The sequence below is a fragment of the Nomia melanderi genome, chromosome 11 (genome assembly GCF_051020985.1).
Source record: "Nomia melanderi isolate GNS246 chromosome 11, iyNomMela1, whole genome shotgun sequence".
Taxonomy (NCBI): domain Eukaryota; kingdom Metazoa; phylum Arthropoda; class Insecta; order Hymenoptera; family Halictidae; genus Nomia; species Nomia melanderi.
In genome coordinates, this window is record NC_135009.1 from 15,431,955 (window position 1) to 15,448,997 (window position 17,043).

Here is a 17,043-nt window from a genome sequence, read left to right on the forward strand (position 1 = left end):
AATGACGTAGAATTCGCGGCGCGAAGGGGCTCGGAAAGAAGGAGGAGGGAAAAAAGAGGGACGAAGAGGCGGCCAGAGAGGGAGAGAGAGAGACAGCGCGAACGCGCAGGCGGCATCCACTGCCAGGGTCACTCGGCGCTCCTCCGCGAGTGCTCTCGTACACGGATGACTCCGTTCTTTAGAGCAGTCAGTGCGCTGCAAGCGCTCCGGTCACGCGCGTCCACCTTACAGCTTTACGAGCCGAACGCGCCAGGTGAGCGGCGGACATTCTCCGCGGAACTCCCGTGACAAGTGCAGAAAAACGTTCCCGCGACGCGAGTGATCGTCGAGCCAGGACTACCGAACAATCGTCGAGTGTCCTCGTCGACTCGGTTCATTCGTCGGCTGAAATCCGAAGTTCTTCGGGAAACGTCTCTAAGTTTGTGATCGAAGATTACAGGTCGAAGGAAATAGGGTACATCGTTTCGCGATAGACGTTAGACGCGATCGGGGTGATTCGCTTCGGAGTTTCCGAGTCAGCGCGATTCGTCGCGGCTAAAACGAGAGATCGGTGCGCGGCCAGGTGAGTCGCGGCGGGCCAAGTGCAGTTCGACGCAGTTGCGTCCGCGAGCGGAGCCGCTCGTCCGGCTCCAGGTGCCAATAAAAGCGACGGGAAGACGGATGGACGCTCGAACGCGCGTAGCATGATCGAGGACCGCCAGCGAGCCGGGCACACGTCGCCGGCGACGCGGACTTTCACGGCCGGGACGATCTAGACGGGGACCGAAAGAAGAGGACCACGGGTTTTTCGAGAGTTCAAAGTGCGACGCTTCGAAGTATTTCTGTCGGCGAAGGTGCGACCATGAATCTTTGCACGGTACCTGCTTCTGATAGGCTTCCGACGCGATCGGAACGGTTGCGGAGGATAATCGTTTTCTTCGTTTTATTCGTTTTGATGAGGATTAGGTGATCGATTAGCTGATTAACCCTTTGCGGACGAATGTCGGCGTTTTGAGATCAATGCTTGGAATACCCTGTACAAATGATTTAACCCTTTGCGCTCGAGAGGCGACCCACAGTCAGTTGGTTTGATACAGTAGAATTCCAAAGTCTAATGTTCAATATTAAAATCCATTTAACGTAGTTATTCATGATACGTGAGAATAGAATGGTTCTATCCCTTAATTTCTATATTATTTGTATTAATATTAATTATAAACATAATTGATATTTCATTAGAATATCAGGAATACATATAGCGAAACAATCCTCGAGTGCGAAGGGTTAACTGTTCGAACAGCAAGAAATCAGTAGTTCCCTTATTCTCTATGATTTAGGCATTCAGTGTTTAGCAGAATTTGCAAAAGGTTTTGTATACTTTCAACAATCTTCGTCCGCAAAGGGTCTTCTTTATCACTTCAACTACGTGTCACACGAATTCAACTTAAAAATGAACCTTGGTGACGAACTCTCGTCAGATGCATTAAATCTAGAGAGTAAGCAATCGTTACGAAGAATCTTGACCTTTAGTTTCCGTTCCATTACGAAAATTGTTTCAATTGCGTGGGAGTTCCCGCGAGTGTTCCTTTGGCAGTCGCTTTAACACGCAGTACTTAACGGTGATAAGCAGATTTTTATTATTCCAACTATCTCCATCGCTCTTTTTACTTTGAAACCAACGCAATCTCATTTCCGCCGGCTTTCACTACTACCTAGGTATATTGAAAAGCAACTTTGAAAGAAGTTGGACGGACAAGGGGATTCGCGAGATTCATAAACATCTCGCTAACGCGGAATTTCTCAATCGTCCCAGAAGTCTCGCTGCTAACTGATAAAACTTCATAATTATCACACACAGACGCTACGCGCAACTTTCTGAGCTACTTCGTTACACACCCGGTGTGCAATTCGCCTCGAATAGCTTAACGATCCGCGAGGAAAGATTCTTTCCTCGTTCCTCGAGCCGCCGGATTCGCGAGGTCCCCGCGGACTTTCTCACAATGGAAATTAATTGCTAACGTGGCCGCACTCGGCCGGCTTTCACAACTCGTTCAATTTCCATCGAGCACCTCCCCGCTTTGTCCGGGGCCGACCGCAATTAATTCGATCGGGAACGCCGGCTTTTTTCGCGGACCGGCGGAAGAAAGCCTCGAGATCCGCTGGAAGCAGCCTGCAACGGAACACCGCGCGGTTTACATCGGGCCGATCGATTTCCCATCGGTTCCGCCGGCCGTTCGACGAGAAACGGACGGACAGTTAATTAACCGAGGGATCGATCTTCCCGCGGGTACCAACGCTCCGCGATCTTCGCGCTGTCCGAGTTCGAACGTCGAATTTAAATCCGCGTTGCGCGCGGCGCTGGCTACCGGGAGGAATCCGCTTCTCGCTCGGAACGCCGTTCGACGGAAGATCGACCGATTTTCGGCGTTCCTCGCGTGTTCTCGGAACTTTCGCGGAAGTTTCTTTACCGCAACCCCTTGACGTGCGATCTGTTTCACAGCTGTGCTCGGTGAAGTTGCTCGGTAATCGGTCATTAAAGGAGAATTTGGTATTCGTAATTGAAGCATTTTCACGCGTAGTCTCTATTTAATGAAGCAGCGAACGTTTACTATCATTCACGCGAACGATTTGTTTTAACTGGTCAACTATCGATTCGACGCGGCGAACTTATAAAATTTTCAATTCGATACTAAACCTTGTGTAACGTATCAACACGTGAAACATCGAAGTAAAATAGTTCTGTCTCTTAGTTTATAGAAGATAATCGATTGTGTTGCGAAAAATATCGTTAAAATTTAGTGAGAAAGTAATGAATATTTTTGATGAAAAATATTCTCGAGTGCAAAGGGTTAACTGATGAAATTCTGGGGAAAGTGAATTCGAAGATTTTGTGGGCGACCGATTTATCCTCGGTTCCCTGCTGTTCGCGCGAGATCCGGAGAAAGTCAGACGTCGAGAGCACTCCGGGAGCGATCGAAAGATCGCCGGAATTCGGTTGCGTCGCGAGATCGGTAATTGGGATGCGTGAAACTCGATTATCTCGAGGCAACGCTGAAACCGAGCAGTTAAGTCTTCCGACTTTGCGGAATCTCTCGATAGAATCTCTACGAGTGCGTCTGTCGAGACTTCAATTGATTTACGATTCAGTTTGCGTATCGGCAAATCAGTTTCTTTAATCACTTCTCGGAGAAACATCTGTTATCTCTTTAATCATTGCAAATGATTGGCTGCCATGGTAGTCACCGGAGCTTCGAAATTGCTTAAATACAATTACAATAAGAAAACTGATATCGAATAAAAATACTCGGTAACACAGACAGCTAGATGGTAGTGTAACACGTGTGATACCAAGTCATTAACACTAGAACTACCGTACCAGTCAAAATGGTTTCGATTTGTTTGTTTAGCAATTATTTATATCTTCGAAGCATTGAATTCGAAACGATTTTGAAAATGAATAGCTTCATTTGAGTGCTATAACGAATGCCTGAAGAAACTGAGAATAATCTATTGTTACTTATTTAATCAGATTAAATGCTCGGTAGTTCAATTAGTCGGACAACAAGAGATCGGCACGTAGTATTCTTTTTTTCTATTAACTAAGCGATCCATATATAATTTCACTCGATCTGAAGGTTTTGTATATTTCAAAGAATCTTCGTCCGTTGAATGTTGAATATCGAACTTTACAATTTTGCATCGAATCAAGTAGTGACTGGGTCACCTCTCGAGTGCGAAGGGTTAACATGTTGATTGCCATAGAATCACCGGTTCCTTAAATTCAGTTAAATTCTACAAATTTCAAATTCACGTTAAGAAACACTGCTGTGACTATAACAGTATTAATGATTATTCCCAACACCATTTGCCTTTGTCACGACAGAATATCGTTACACGAAACCTTCGAAATTCGCGGCAGTTCCAGCGTTAACGAGCGAAACCGATCGAGCGCGTTTGATCCGTCAGCATCATTTTCCACGGAGAAATTCTTGGTATTCATCGCGTCGCGCCGCGAGATATTCCTCCGTCCCGCTCGTCCTCCGGAGACAGGCCCGCGCGACAAAGCGGGGAGACGCCCGCCGTCTTCGAAAAGAATCCTAATCGACTTCTGGGCCGAGCGATTCCAACGGCTCCCCTATATCCGCCGAGGGAATTGTTTCCCGCCTACGACGCGGAATTAAGAGCGACCGGGAACTTCTTATTATCCGCGGGAACAATGGGTCCGCGAGCGTTGATACGAAAATAAATAGCCTCGAAGACTGCCCGATAACTTTGTCGAACTCCCTTCGACTGGAACGAGCCGTGCACCGCGAAGCTAAAGGATTCTGCTGAAAAGCTTCCGCGACGAGCAACCCCATTTCACTGTACCTTGAAATTCGGAAGCTGGTATTCTACGCAACGCTGCAGCGATAAATACGTAAATGGATTAACCCCTTAACGCAGTTTTTTTTTAAAAAAACCGACCGAAAGAAATCAATTTTGATATACTCCGCTTTTGTTCCATGGAAAAGGCTGTATTTTATTCTTGAATGAATAAGTGTTATAGCTTACAATCCCGTGTAAATGATAAATACCATTGAAACGATTCTTTTTCTTTGCTTTCGCATTGTTATTTTCACAGTTTGGCCTGTTTTACGCGGGGCGGGGATCGCGATTCGTGTCGCTAATTGACGTTTTTCGGCGGCTATGCGGGTTCCGCGGATAAGTGACGTGTGCAAATTTGAATGTCCGAGGACGCCAGAAAATTAAAATCATAATGAAACGTAATTTTTCATTTGTACTGCGTGTCGCGTGAATTCTGTGCACGAAATTACGCGTTAGAGTTGGCAGACCACTCGTCATTCTATTGATGGGCTTCTTTATGGGCAAGACACGCGAACCTTGTCTGTCTTTTTAACCCTTTGCACTCGGAAGTTCTTCACTAGAAATATTTTAACATTTTCTAATGAGGTAAAAACGAAATTCTGTGAACCTAACTCGAAGAGGAATCACATATGCATTGAGGAACGAAGGTATTTTATTTCAGTATTTCTCAAATTTATACATTATACGGATTATATTAAATATCAAATTTTATAGTTTTACTACATGAAATCAAGTGGTGAGTGAGAGTCGCCGTTCGAGTGCAGAGGGTTAACAAATGCGACGAAAAGAATAAAAGTTTTAGTCTTAGTCGCGTGTAACCGTACCGAGGACCAGCAAATTACCGCGGTAAATAAGATAAAGACTGAAGCCTAACCAATTAAACCCGCATTCTTCGGCTTAGCCGTCGACTGTAGCTACACAGAACAATAAAAGCTGTCCAGCTGCCCGGACAAAAGGCAACGGTGAAAACGCTGCGCCCGATAGCCGGATAGAGATTAACCGAGTTTCCCATTCGCCTGAGAAACTCGCGGAGAAGCCTCCGGAGTTGGACGTCAGTCGAGTCGAGTCGGGGAACTGTCTCGGCGACGTTATTTCAGTCCACGGGCGCAAACGGCGACAAACTTTCGCGTCCCGGCAGAGCTGCGGGCGGAAAGATTGCTTTAAAACCGTCCTCGAACTTGACGGGCCGAAGGATATCCGGCTGGCCGGTGCAGAAATTCGCACGGTGCTCGCGACCGCGCGGTTCCGCGAGTACTCGCGGTTATTCCCGTGATCCTCTTTCGCTCTCGGGTGAACACGGATCTCGCGTTTCCGCGTTTTTAGACGGTTCCCGGCGAACGTTCGAGGTCTTCGACGTATTTCTCGTCACTGATCCTTCGTCTTGGAATATTAGCCTTGTAATCGTTATCATTTCAGATCAGTGTATTCTCTTCTTTTCATTATTTAAGCAATCGCTATATAATTTAACTTCGTCTACTGAAGGTTTCGTACATTTCAAAGAATCTTCGTCCGCAAAGGATTAAGCTTCGTGTCGTCTATAAATATGTGAAATATTGAGGTAGTAACTTTGGTTCTCAACTTATGTTCTCTCGTTCACTTCGTTTCAAGGAGTGTCCTATATAACTTATTGAAAAACGTTGAACATTTCTATTAATAACCTTCCGGGAAAGGGTCAATCGTTATCATTTCACTTCAGTGTCTCAGATGATTGTCGTGAGACTTTATAATACTGTATTGCCGCTAGTTTCTATCAAATAGTGGCAGAAAATCACTCTAATCCGAAGAGTTAGAGTTACTTAGAGTTTCCCTAAACTCGAAAGGTGACTCTCACCATTTGATTTGATATGACAAAATTACAAAGTGTTATATATAGCATTAAGTTTCGCATAATGCATCAATATGTGAAATATTTATATAGAATGGTTTTCTTTCTTAATTTACGTATGTTTTCTAATTAGTTCGTTTCAAATAGTGTCGTCTATGTCGAATGTTTCTAGTGAAAAGCTTCCGAGTGCAAAGAGTTGAAGTTCTGTGTAAGAGGATGACGCATGTTGGGCAATGACACTACACTACGAGAAAGGGTTCTGAATCTTTCTTTCTACATTGGTGCGCTTTCGCGATGTTCATTTGATCGCTGGTGATACCGTTGCCCCGTTCATTAGCATTCTCGTGCATTCCCTCATGGATTCTCTCGAATAAGGCTATAATTTTGTTATAGAAAATCAAGAATCACCTCTTTAACGTAAAAGATTGAAGTTCCCTTCTCTTTCCATCGAGTTACAAACAATAAGACGGTTCCATCGAGCGGTAACATTGAACGGAGCATGGGGTTCGAATGGGGGCGAATTGTGTCATGGTTCCGCGATACGCGGACACGTAGCCGATCAGAAATGCGGGTTAAAGAGCGACGCGTCGAGCGACGATAACGCGGAAAACGCATTCAATTCCCGAGCCGTGCTCGATCCCACGGAAACGCGTTACTCCGCAAATAAATATAATCCGATCGGGCTGATGGCCGATCAGGCGGTCCCGGTGGTGACGTCACCAGCGGAACGCGCGCGTTCCGGCGTAACGTTAAAAACCTGATTAGCGCGGCGGCGGCCTGGAAACGATACTAATTAATAATAGAGTCGATGGTTGTTTCCCTCCGCTTGTTAATTAGCCGGTCTTTGTACCGGCGGACAGTTAATAGGATTCCCTCCGGTCGGCCGGAAATAATGTAGCGTTTAATCACGGGCCGAAGCGCAAATCGATTCTACGCGTTCTTCCAAGAAGCGACGATGATGACACGCATCGCTGGCAGTTTTCGTCGGTGACGGTTCACGCGAATCGGTGGCGTCGTTGTCTTCCGAGGATTCTGTCGCTTCGTCGTTTCAATATTAGAACTCGAGTCGATACGACTGGTTTCCCTTGTCTCGCGATTGTCATCCTCGAAACATTCGATATTAGAAATGGTTCTGAAAGTTTCACTTGAACACCTTAACGAATGCTCGAAGAAACCGAAAGTAACCTGTGATTAGCATTTTTATAGAGATATCAGTCGTATTCAATGTTCGATGGTTCTAATGTTAAAATCGTTTCGCGCAACGTAGTTCGAGATTCGAAGTATTCAACATCTCGCGCGAATCTGTTTTGGAATATGTCGCGAAGGAAGTTAATTCCAATGTTTGCGGAATGAAGATTCTGAAGTTAAAATCTCTGATTCCTAATGTCGACGCTGGAACTTGTAAAAGTTTCCAATATTCGACTGAAACTATGTTTAACACTAGAACTACCGGTCAAACTCACTGGTTTCGATCTCTTTGTTTAGCATTATCGATATCTTCGAAGCATTGAATATTCGAAATGATCTTGAAAATAAATAGCTTCATTCGCGTACTATAATGAATGTCTGAAGAAACTGATCTATTCTTACAATTTTTATGGGAATTGCATATTAATCGTATTAAATGCTCGGCAGTTCCGTCAACGAATCTTCTCACACAGTTGAATGCACGTACGATTTTAAGGAAGCTCTAGTATCGACTGAGTGACGTTTTTAATTAGACATCGAAGTAATTCAAAGGAAGCTTCGAAATCGTTGTTCAAGGTAACCGTTCAATGACGGTAACGGTGAGATTTTTCGAGAGCATCTCTCGAAGCGAATTTCCAACTGAATTATTCCCGCAGATAATCACCGGTCCGCTAAGTATCCATCTAGGAAATCAATATTCAGCAACATCTGCCGGATTGTAGCGAATCCCCGGCGCGCACGTCGAAAATTTCCAACCGGAAGATCGACAGTAACATCACGACTCCGCGATAACTCCGTCGAACGACGCGACAGTGGTGGACGCGCGCAGTCCGGCGCTATTCCGCGAGACTCGTGCACGGCAACATTTCGAAATCGATGTTCAGTGTATCGGAATCCCGTTGCATTATCGAGTCGCCGATTCCGGCGGCGGGGAAACGGCACTCGCCCGGTACGCGTGTCGATGCGCCCCGATAATCGATGCGTCCGACTCGAACCGGGAACAATGTTTCGCAATTAGAACGCTCGTAGTTCAGCGTACCCGACGCTCGCGGTCCAACAGCCGTCGATCTTCGCTTCGATTCGCGAGACACGTCGACGGGATTCTGACGGACGACGATAAACTTTGCATTCGGATCTTTGTTTGACCGAAACCTTGAGTATCTTCGAGTTTCCTTGTTCTATATTTGTCGTGATATTACGGAATGGAATGCTTTAAATTATTGGAAAATCGGTAAGTTCACTTGAATACGAAGTTTCAAATGTTCAGTGTAACGTTACAATTTCTCAGTTTCACAGCATTCGAACATTCGATTGTCCAATGTTCTAACGTTCCAATTTCCCAGCATTCGAACATTCAAATATCCAATGTAACGTTCCAATTTCTCAATTTCCCAGCATTCGAACATTCGAATATCCAATGCTCTATAACGTTCCAATTTCTCAGTTTCCCAGCATTCGAACATTCAAATATCCAATGTAACGTTCCAATTTCTCAATTTCTCAACATTCGAATACCCAATGTTCTAACTTTCCAATTTCTCAATTTCCCAGCATTCGAACATTCGATTATCCAATGTAACGTTTCAATTTCCCAGCATTTGAACATTCAAATATCCAATGTTCTAACGTTCCAATTTCCCAGCATTCGAACATTCAAATATCCAATGCAACGTTCCAATTTCTCAATCTCCCAGCATTCGAACATTCGAATATTCAAATTCACTCGACGCTAAAAGACGGTTCCAAACGGTCTACTCCCGATCTCCCCATTTTCAAATGATCAAAAGGATAACAGTTTCTCTGAGATGAAAGAAATCGATTTACCAATGCGAATCGATGCTAGACTTAACGAAAGATTCAAACGAAACACCTTTGTTTCCCTGTTCGTCTCTTTCCTTGCGTGCTTTCAGGAACTATCATCCATACCTCATCATGAAACATTCAACAACGTTGAACATTCCTATTGAAAATCTCCCTCGAACGGTTGATACAATTAATTCGTGCACGATTGCGAAGAAAATCGCGACGGCAAGTTGCAGCAGCGACGGGAGGGCCGGAACGGTATCCATTTCAGAATGAAATACGACTGCCCGAAGAAAGGGGAGTCCCGAAGGCTGGAACAGATCGAGCTACAAGCTCTCCGCGGGTTTATTATTCGGCGACGCGAGAAAATCGCGGAAGACAAACGCGACTGGAACCTTTGAAACTGAATCGAGGCGGAACGGAGACGACTCGCGATCCCGACGAACGCGGAAATCCGTCCGATAACCGCGGACGCAATTAAGGTTCCGCCGTCGGGCGACACCCTTTGCGAAGAATCGACGGCCCGGCAAGATCCGCCTGCTTCCGTGTATGCAACGCCGGAAATTTAAGAGGATCCGTTGCGACGCGAGCACGGCCTTCCCTTTGTCAGTTTCAATTAACCCGGCTGTTCAAAGGAACTCCGCGTCTCGGAAGGACGGGAGTATTTGCCGGTGGATCTGTTCGAATCGCGAGGTCTTGTTGCTGTTACGGCGAATTAACCCTTTTAAACTTGACGCGCGTCGCAATGTACACCGGGATTGTTCGACTAGTGGCGAGATAGTAAATGTGACTTAACACGTTTGAATATCTTGTTTCATGAGTGTTAAGCAAGTAATCGGTTCTGATAGAATTTAATATTATTATAAGGACTATAGGGACTCTATGAACTCTAGAAAATATACACACTATAGGAACTATAGAAAATGTAAGAGCAATAAGAACTCTATGAACTCTATAAGCTCTAGAAACTCTAGGAACTCTAGGAACTCTATGAGCTCTAGAAACTATAGATACTATAGGGACTATAGAAACTGTACGGACAACAAGAGCTCTAGGAACTCTAGAAGCTATAGACACTATAGGGACTATAGAAACTGTACGGACAATAAGAGCTCTAGGAACTCTAGAAGCTATAGACACTATAGACACTATTGGGACTATAGAAACTATAAGGACAATAAGGGCTCTAGGAACTCTAGGAACTCTAGAAACTCTACAAACTCTAGAAACTCTAGAAAATATAGACACTATAGGGACTATAGAAACTGTACGGACAACAAGAGCTCTATGAACTCTAGAAGCTATAGACACTATAGACACTATTGGGACTATAGAAACTATAAGGACAATAAGGACTCTAGAAACTCTACGCAGATTTCGATGCCTACTTCAATTTCTGATGGACACTGTTATTCGTTTGTTGAAAACGTCTGCTATATGAGAGTTTTCATTGGAGAAGATTATAAATCGAGCGACCGTGAGTCAATCGAACGATAATTACTCGCAAGCTTTTCAATACTACGATTGGCGTGATACAAAGCTAGGTCGGTCGACGAGATGAACGCGCGAAGAACGGTAACGTGACACGATTAAACAATTTCATACAATATTTGTCGTCCCGTGTACAATGATTTAATAATAATATTCTTCGATAAACAATGGTTCGTTCGCCGAAAATTCCCGCGTCCCGGGGCAAAACACACGGAAATCGTGCCGGCATTCAACGCGTTAACGACTTCCCCGTTAATTAGATGCCCAGTTTTATCAGCCACCGACAGCGTTCCCTGCCCTTTATATCGAAACGCTTTTGTCGCGTAAATTCTCGTTCGAGTTCGATGAGCGTCGCGCACCTGGCTGATTTGTGATTTTTTCAGCGTTCCGCGTCGGAGACTGTGACATTCCGAGAGTTAATTAATGCTGAAACCACCGTGAGTGTGGAAACAAGCTGTAAATTTCTGTTTTACAATTATTGAAATTATAAAGAAGCTACTGTGATAACTTGCCAAATCAATTCTGATGATACAGTAGTCGCTTTAACACTAGAACTACCGTGCCATTAAGTTTTAATGTTAATTAACATAGTTTAGATGTTCAGGACTTTGAGAGGTTCAAAGTTTCAAACTTTAAAAGTTCAAGACTTTGAGAGGTTTAAAGTTTCAAAGTTTAAGAGGTTCAAAGTTCCAAAGTTCCAAAGTTCCAAAGTCTGAAAATACGAAAGTTTAAATACACCTTCGCAGAAAACTGTCAAATAAATCTACGCGAATATTTGCACAAACATTATTATTCAATTTCCAGAACTCGAATATGCTCTAGTTTCCAAGATGCATGTAAACAAACATTTGGTTCTCCAGGAACAATAGAACAATGCGCACAATGAACGGCTGTATATCTACTGTTAATCCAGTTTAACATCTAACATCTGCTAACGTAAAGTATGTTAATGGAAAAAAGCTGGAAACGATAATCAGGAAGATCGTCGACGCAGATTGCTCGTTACCGAATTAAATTTTTCACGGAGCTGGGAAATTTTCGTGTTCCTGCATCCTCGCGACACGGGGAATAGAATTTTTCGGTTGAAAAAACCCGCGTTAACTCGAGATTAGCTCGTCCGCCGGCGCGGCTTTAATCCGCGAACGTGATGGATTACATGTCGCAAAAAAACTTCGACTAATTGTTCGCGCCTCGCAAGAAGCGCGTTCATTAATTTCGCGGGTATTAGGACCGCGTCGATGAATTCCAATTTTTCTTGGGGATCTTGTATGTGCCAGAGGATACTGTGTATATTCGAGATGCAGTTTTAATCTGCCTTGCACCGCTGCACCGGTGAAACTAATTTTTCGGATTAAGTTTCGTAAGTGGTTTCTTCATCTAACGTGACAGATTATGAATGTAAACGTTAGGCCCTTTGTTTCTCTTTTATGGCGGAGTTATGGGATAGATTAAAATGAATTTGAAGATTTGGAAGTTTGGAAGTTTGAAATTTCGAGACTTTGAGAGGTTCGGAGTTTGAAAGTTTGAAAGTTCAAGGCTTTGAGTGGTTCGGAGTTTGAAAGTTTCAGAGTGCAAGACTTGGAGAGATTTAGAGTTTGAAAGCTTCAAAGTTCCAAAGTTTGAGGCTTTGAGAGTTTTAAAGTTTCGAAGTTCAAGACTTTGAGAGGTTCAGAGTTTGAAAGTTTCAAAGTTCCAAAGTTTTGAGGCTTTGAGAGTTTGAAAGTTTCAAAGTTCCAAAGTTTTGAGGCTTTGAGAGTTTGAAAGTTTCAAAGTTCCAAAGTTTTGAGGCTTTGAGAGTTTGAAAGTTTCAAAGTTCAAGACTTTGAGAGGTTCAGAGTTTGAAAGTTTCAAAGTTTCAAAGTTTGAGGCTTTGAGAGTTTCAAAGTTTCAAAGTTCAATACTTTGAGAGGTTTAAAGTTTCAAAGTTCGAAAATATGAAAGTTCAAACACACCTCCGCGGTAAACTGTCAAATAAATCGCGATATTTGCGCAAACACAGCTACAAATCTTACACAAAGAAATTCCGAGCAGGTCACGTTAATTGCCCCGTATTTGCACCGTTAAGTTTTCAAAGATTCCGTGCGCAATAAAGCCGTATTATCGTCGTCGCCAATATTTATACGACAATTCGTTCCGAAAGCTTACTCAGCTCGAAAGGAACGTTACTTTCGGGACCGCAATGAATTTCTATAATGCGATTAAACAGACGGTTCCGTTCCTGCCGAGTGGTAACAAACACGAGTCAGCTCGAAGCTACTTCGTCTCCTCGAAAGAGAAAACGGGAAAACTTTTCTTGTCGGTCCCGTCAGTAGCCGGTGTTTCCTCGGAATTAGATCTGCCGATGATTAATAGCCCACTTTTAATTATCCGATATTTACAACTACATCCGGAGCGCCGTTACCGTTGTGTCGCGTCGCGAGCATTCAATTACGCCGCCTGATTAATGGAGTGTCCGAGCCGCAGGAACAGCCGGCGACGAGATTTATAGAGATCCCATTGGAATCGAGTCTTTTCGGAACCTTCGAAGTCCTGAATTCTTGAAAACTTTCAGTCGCTTCGTTTCGCGTTCACGTTGACTCGGAAAAAGAAACTAGCATCGATAAACGTTTCGTGTCTTCGGTTGAACCGCTGGTTCGATAAAAAGAGTGAAATTTCAATGAAATTTAGAGTTTGCTTTTATTCGAGGGTAAATTTATCGCGAATCGCTGTGGAATGTGTATATTATCAGTGAATATTGCTATCAACCCCTTGCCCTACAACAACGAGTGAGACTCGTGAAGATTTTCAACATGATTAGGAATATTATTCCTCTGAAATCAACTATTATACTTAAAAGGAAATCTAGGCGTAACGTATGCTTCAAATTTTTCTCTTCCAATAAATTATTAACGATTTTAGTTTTAGTCTTGATTTTAGGGTAATAGATATGATATGTATCTTGAAAGGTTTGGTATCATCGTTTGATGGAACGTTTAATAAAAATTTATTGCAAGGAGAATGGAATTTTTCTCGTTTTCCAACGAGTTAATAACATAAATATTAATGACAAAGTAGCCCTATCGATAAGAGTTGAAAAAGAAATCACAGGGCAAGGGGTTAATCAAATAAACTGCAAGTATCTACTCTCGAATGGATAACTAGATTTGGCAAACGTGAATGCTGTATACCTATGCGTTATTCAGACTCTCACGTAATTTCTGTTCAACGTTGAACATACTATGATTACCATTCACATTGTTTCCACTTTCCCTCGATCGTTTTACAGCCTGTCCTTCGCTCTCATTCTTACATTCACTCTCCTTAAAAATACTTTAACCTACGCTAACAATTCTAAATACTACAATAGTTTCGCCGTATCAGATCAAGTGGTGACTGAGAGTCACTCGAGTGCGAAGCGTAAAATTTCATCCCCACAAGACGGTTGTAGCTGCAGCCGCACAGAATCGCAGGCTGAAGGGTTGATAAGGCGACTCGGCGGCCGCAGGGAATTAACGTAAACGAGAGGCGAAGAACGGACGGCGGCTCTCTGGTATCTGCGCGCCGCGGGACCAGAAGAAAGAACGGAAATCCGCGGAAAGTCGGCGAGGACGGAGATTAGCCGGGTAAATAAGCGATCCTTGATCTCGAGCGTGCTCGTACCAAATGATTTTTTGTCGCCTGTCTCCCCGGGGAGAGCCGGGCTTTGCGCGGACGAGCCTCGGAGGGGCGATCACGGGCAAATCCGAGGCGACTCGGCCAACCTTCATCCCCCGCGACTGATGTGTGTCCCGAGAAAATGAACGGCTCGGGGAAAACAGCTTTCCCCGGTTATTTCGTGAGCGGCTCGCCGGGAGGAATCGCTCAACAATTTCCCCATAAATCGTCCTTGTCTCGCGAGGGACGAGTGCGGCCGCAGGATCCGATAAGGGTTAAAAAATTCCCAAGTTTTCTGGGATCCTGTTGTTACGTTGGATACAACCGGAGTGATTAATCGTTCTTGTATCGGAGCTGTCGTATTCGAAATCGATAGCTGCCAATGAATTGTTCGGATGATGGGAGATACGTGCTTTTCTTCTGATGCGATTTCGATGTGTAAGCACCCTTCTTACGAAGAGGTTTTAACCCTTGGAAATGGAGATTCTTGGGAACGTACGAAACCTTCAGTGGATGAAGCTTAATTATCTATCAATTGCTTAACACTTTGACAAGTAAACACTTATTGAAGTACCTATGCAGTCGGAACAGTTTTCTTAATAAAGCAGAAACTAAAGAATCAAGATTCTTCGTAACGAGTGCTTCACTATTTTTCTTATATCTCATAGTCCAATGAAACTTCGTTCGATACGTCACCAAGAAAATGAAGGTTCAAGATTACGTTGAAAATGGTGTCATCCATATTCGGGTGACGTGCAGTCAAAGTGTTAAATAGAAAAAGGAAACTAAGTGCTGATCTGTCGTTGTTCGAATAATTAAATCATTTCTTTGCGATCTAGTCTTCCAAATATGAAAATTTCGTCTCGAAATGTCGACGTCCGTCTACAAAGGATTAAAAGTCTGACGAATTCTCTTGTATAGAAATAGACGAACTTTCTCTAATTAAAACTGTGATATGGTAGAATAAAGGAGAAACTAGAAACCTGATAAAAGTTCGAACCAATTCGAAAGCGTTTCGTTCCGTCCATTGTAACGCGTTGAGTTCTGCGCTCAGATTTGAACTCGGTGTCCCTGTAAAAAGTCATTTTTCGAATGGAGAAGATTAATTAATTTAACACGTGCGTCGCGAGGGGTTTCCACGTTCAATTTCATCAAGGAAACATGCTCGTCGCGCGTTTCGCTCGTTTGAAGCTCGTTACGCGACATTTCCGCTTGGATTCGAGAGGAATATCCATTAGTCGATCGTAATGTTATCAAAAGTTGTTTGACGTCGATGCAGAAATAACCGAATGTCCCCACTGTGCGGCCTCCATCTTCTTTTTCGTTTTTCCCCGAGGCTCGCCGCCGCGCGGCCCGACACGATATGCAGATTACCGGCGCAAAAAATATTCGACTCGCGCCGCGTCGATATTAAACCGGCGTCAGCGTTTTTTTCCGAACTTATTTGCACAGAAACGAACTCCCCCGGGGTGAAACAACGTCGGGACAGAAAGGAATTTAATGCGACTAGACGAGCGAGGCGAATAGTCGGCGAACTTCGGTTTGCGGGCGTGAAACTGCGCGCCGTCGCGTGTCGCACCTTGAAATCCCGAAATTCGACTGTTTACGTAACGAAACATCGAAGGTTACGATTTATTCGTCGAACGATCGATGCAACTCCGTTGATAGTTTACTGAAGAGAAGAATTCCAGATACGTTCTATGTTTGCTCTAAATCCCTAAATTGTGCTATCGGTAACAGATCGGTAATGTTTCATTTTAACCCTTTGCGGAAGATTCTCTGAAATACACAAAATCATCAACAGATGAAGCTAAATTATATATCGATTACTCGAACAATAGAAAAATAGGAAACTCTCTTGCTGTTCGAGTAATTAAATCATCTGTTTATAACAGCCTTCATCTCGTCGAAATGACATTCGTCTGCGAAAGGTTAATTGGGAAAGGAGTAAACGATACTCGTCATTAACACTAGAAACTTCGACGAGCGTCGCGCACCTGGCTGATTTGTGATTTTTTCAGCGTTCCACGTCGGAGACTGTGACATTCCGAGAGTTAATTAATACTGAAACCACCGAGTGTGGAAACAAGCTGTAAATTTCTATTTTACAATTATTGAAATTATAAAGAAGCTCCTGTGATAACTTGCCAAATCAATTCTGATGATGCAGTAGTCGCTTTAACACTAGAACTACCGTGCCAGTCAAAATGACTGGTTTTGATTATTCGTTCCGCAATTATTGATATCTCGAAGGCACTGAATATTCAAAATTATCTTGAAAATCAATAGCTTTACTTTACTGTAATGAATGACTAAAGAAACTGAAAATAATCTATTGTTACAATTTTTATATTGATTACATATTAATCGTATTAAATACGGTGGTTCTAGCGTTAATCTGTATCTCTCAAATTCGAATGTTCAATAACAGAGTTACATACTTTACAATTGCAATTATATACGCAATATCGCACTCCTAATGAGTGCATACGAATTATAGTTTAACGATGATCTCTAATCAGCAATGATGTCCACGTTTCCTCCGAACTGCAATCCCATATTCCAACGATTCGGGATTATCATAATACACTATCATCGAATTACCGCAATATTCTAAGCCAATCGAAAACAATGGGTTAACGAGCGGCAAACGTTGTCCACTCTGCGATCCGTTACGCCACGCGTCACGAGTATCATCATTAACCCCTTGCCCTACAACGAGTGAGACTCGTGCAGAAGATTTTCAACATGATTCAATA

The 17,043-nt window shown here is 43.4% G+C and overlaps 2 protein-coding genes across 3 annotated transcripts in view; one reads left to right on the forward strand and one right to left on the reverse strand.

Moving 5' to 3' along the window:
* Positions 1-17,043, reverse strand: part of LOC116432096 (uncharacterized) — a 98,913-nt gene that overhangs the window by 68,094 nt on the left and 13,776 nt on the right. The window lies entirely within an intron of this gene.
* The window catches only part of FMRFaR (FMRFamide Receptor), a 44,770-nt gene continuing 27,866 nt past the window's right edge, over positions 140-17,043 (forward strand). Inside the window, exon 1 of one of the 2 annotated variants that reach the window (XM_031988458.2) lies at positions 140-833. The gene's annotated coding sequence lies outside the window, so the exon portion shown is untranslated. Of the gene's footprint in view, positions 834-14,236; positions 14,254-17,043 lie in introns of those variants that run through there. The other variant, XM_076372307.1, reaches the window with a different exon arrangement.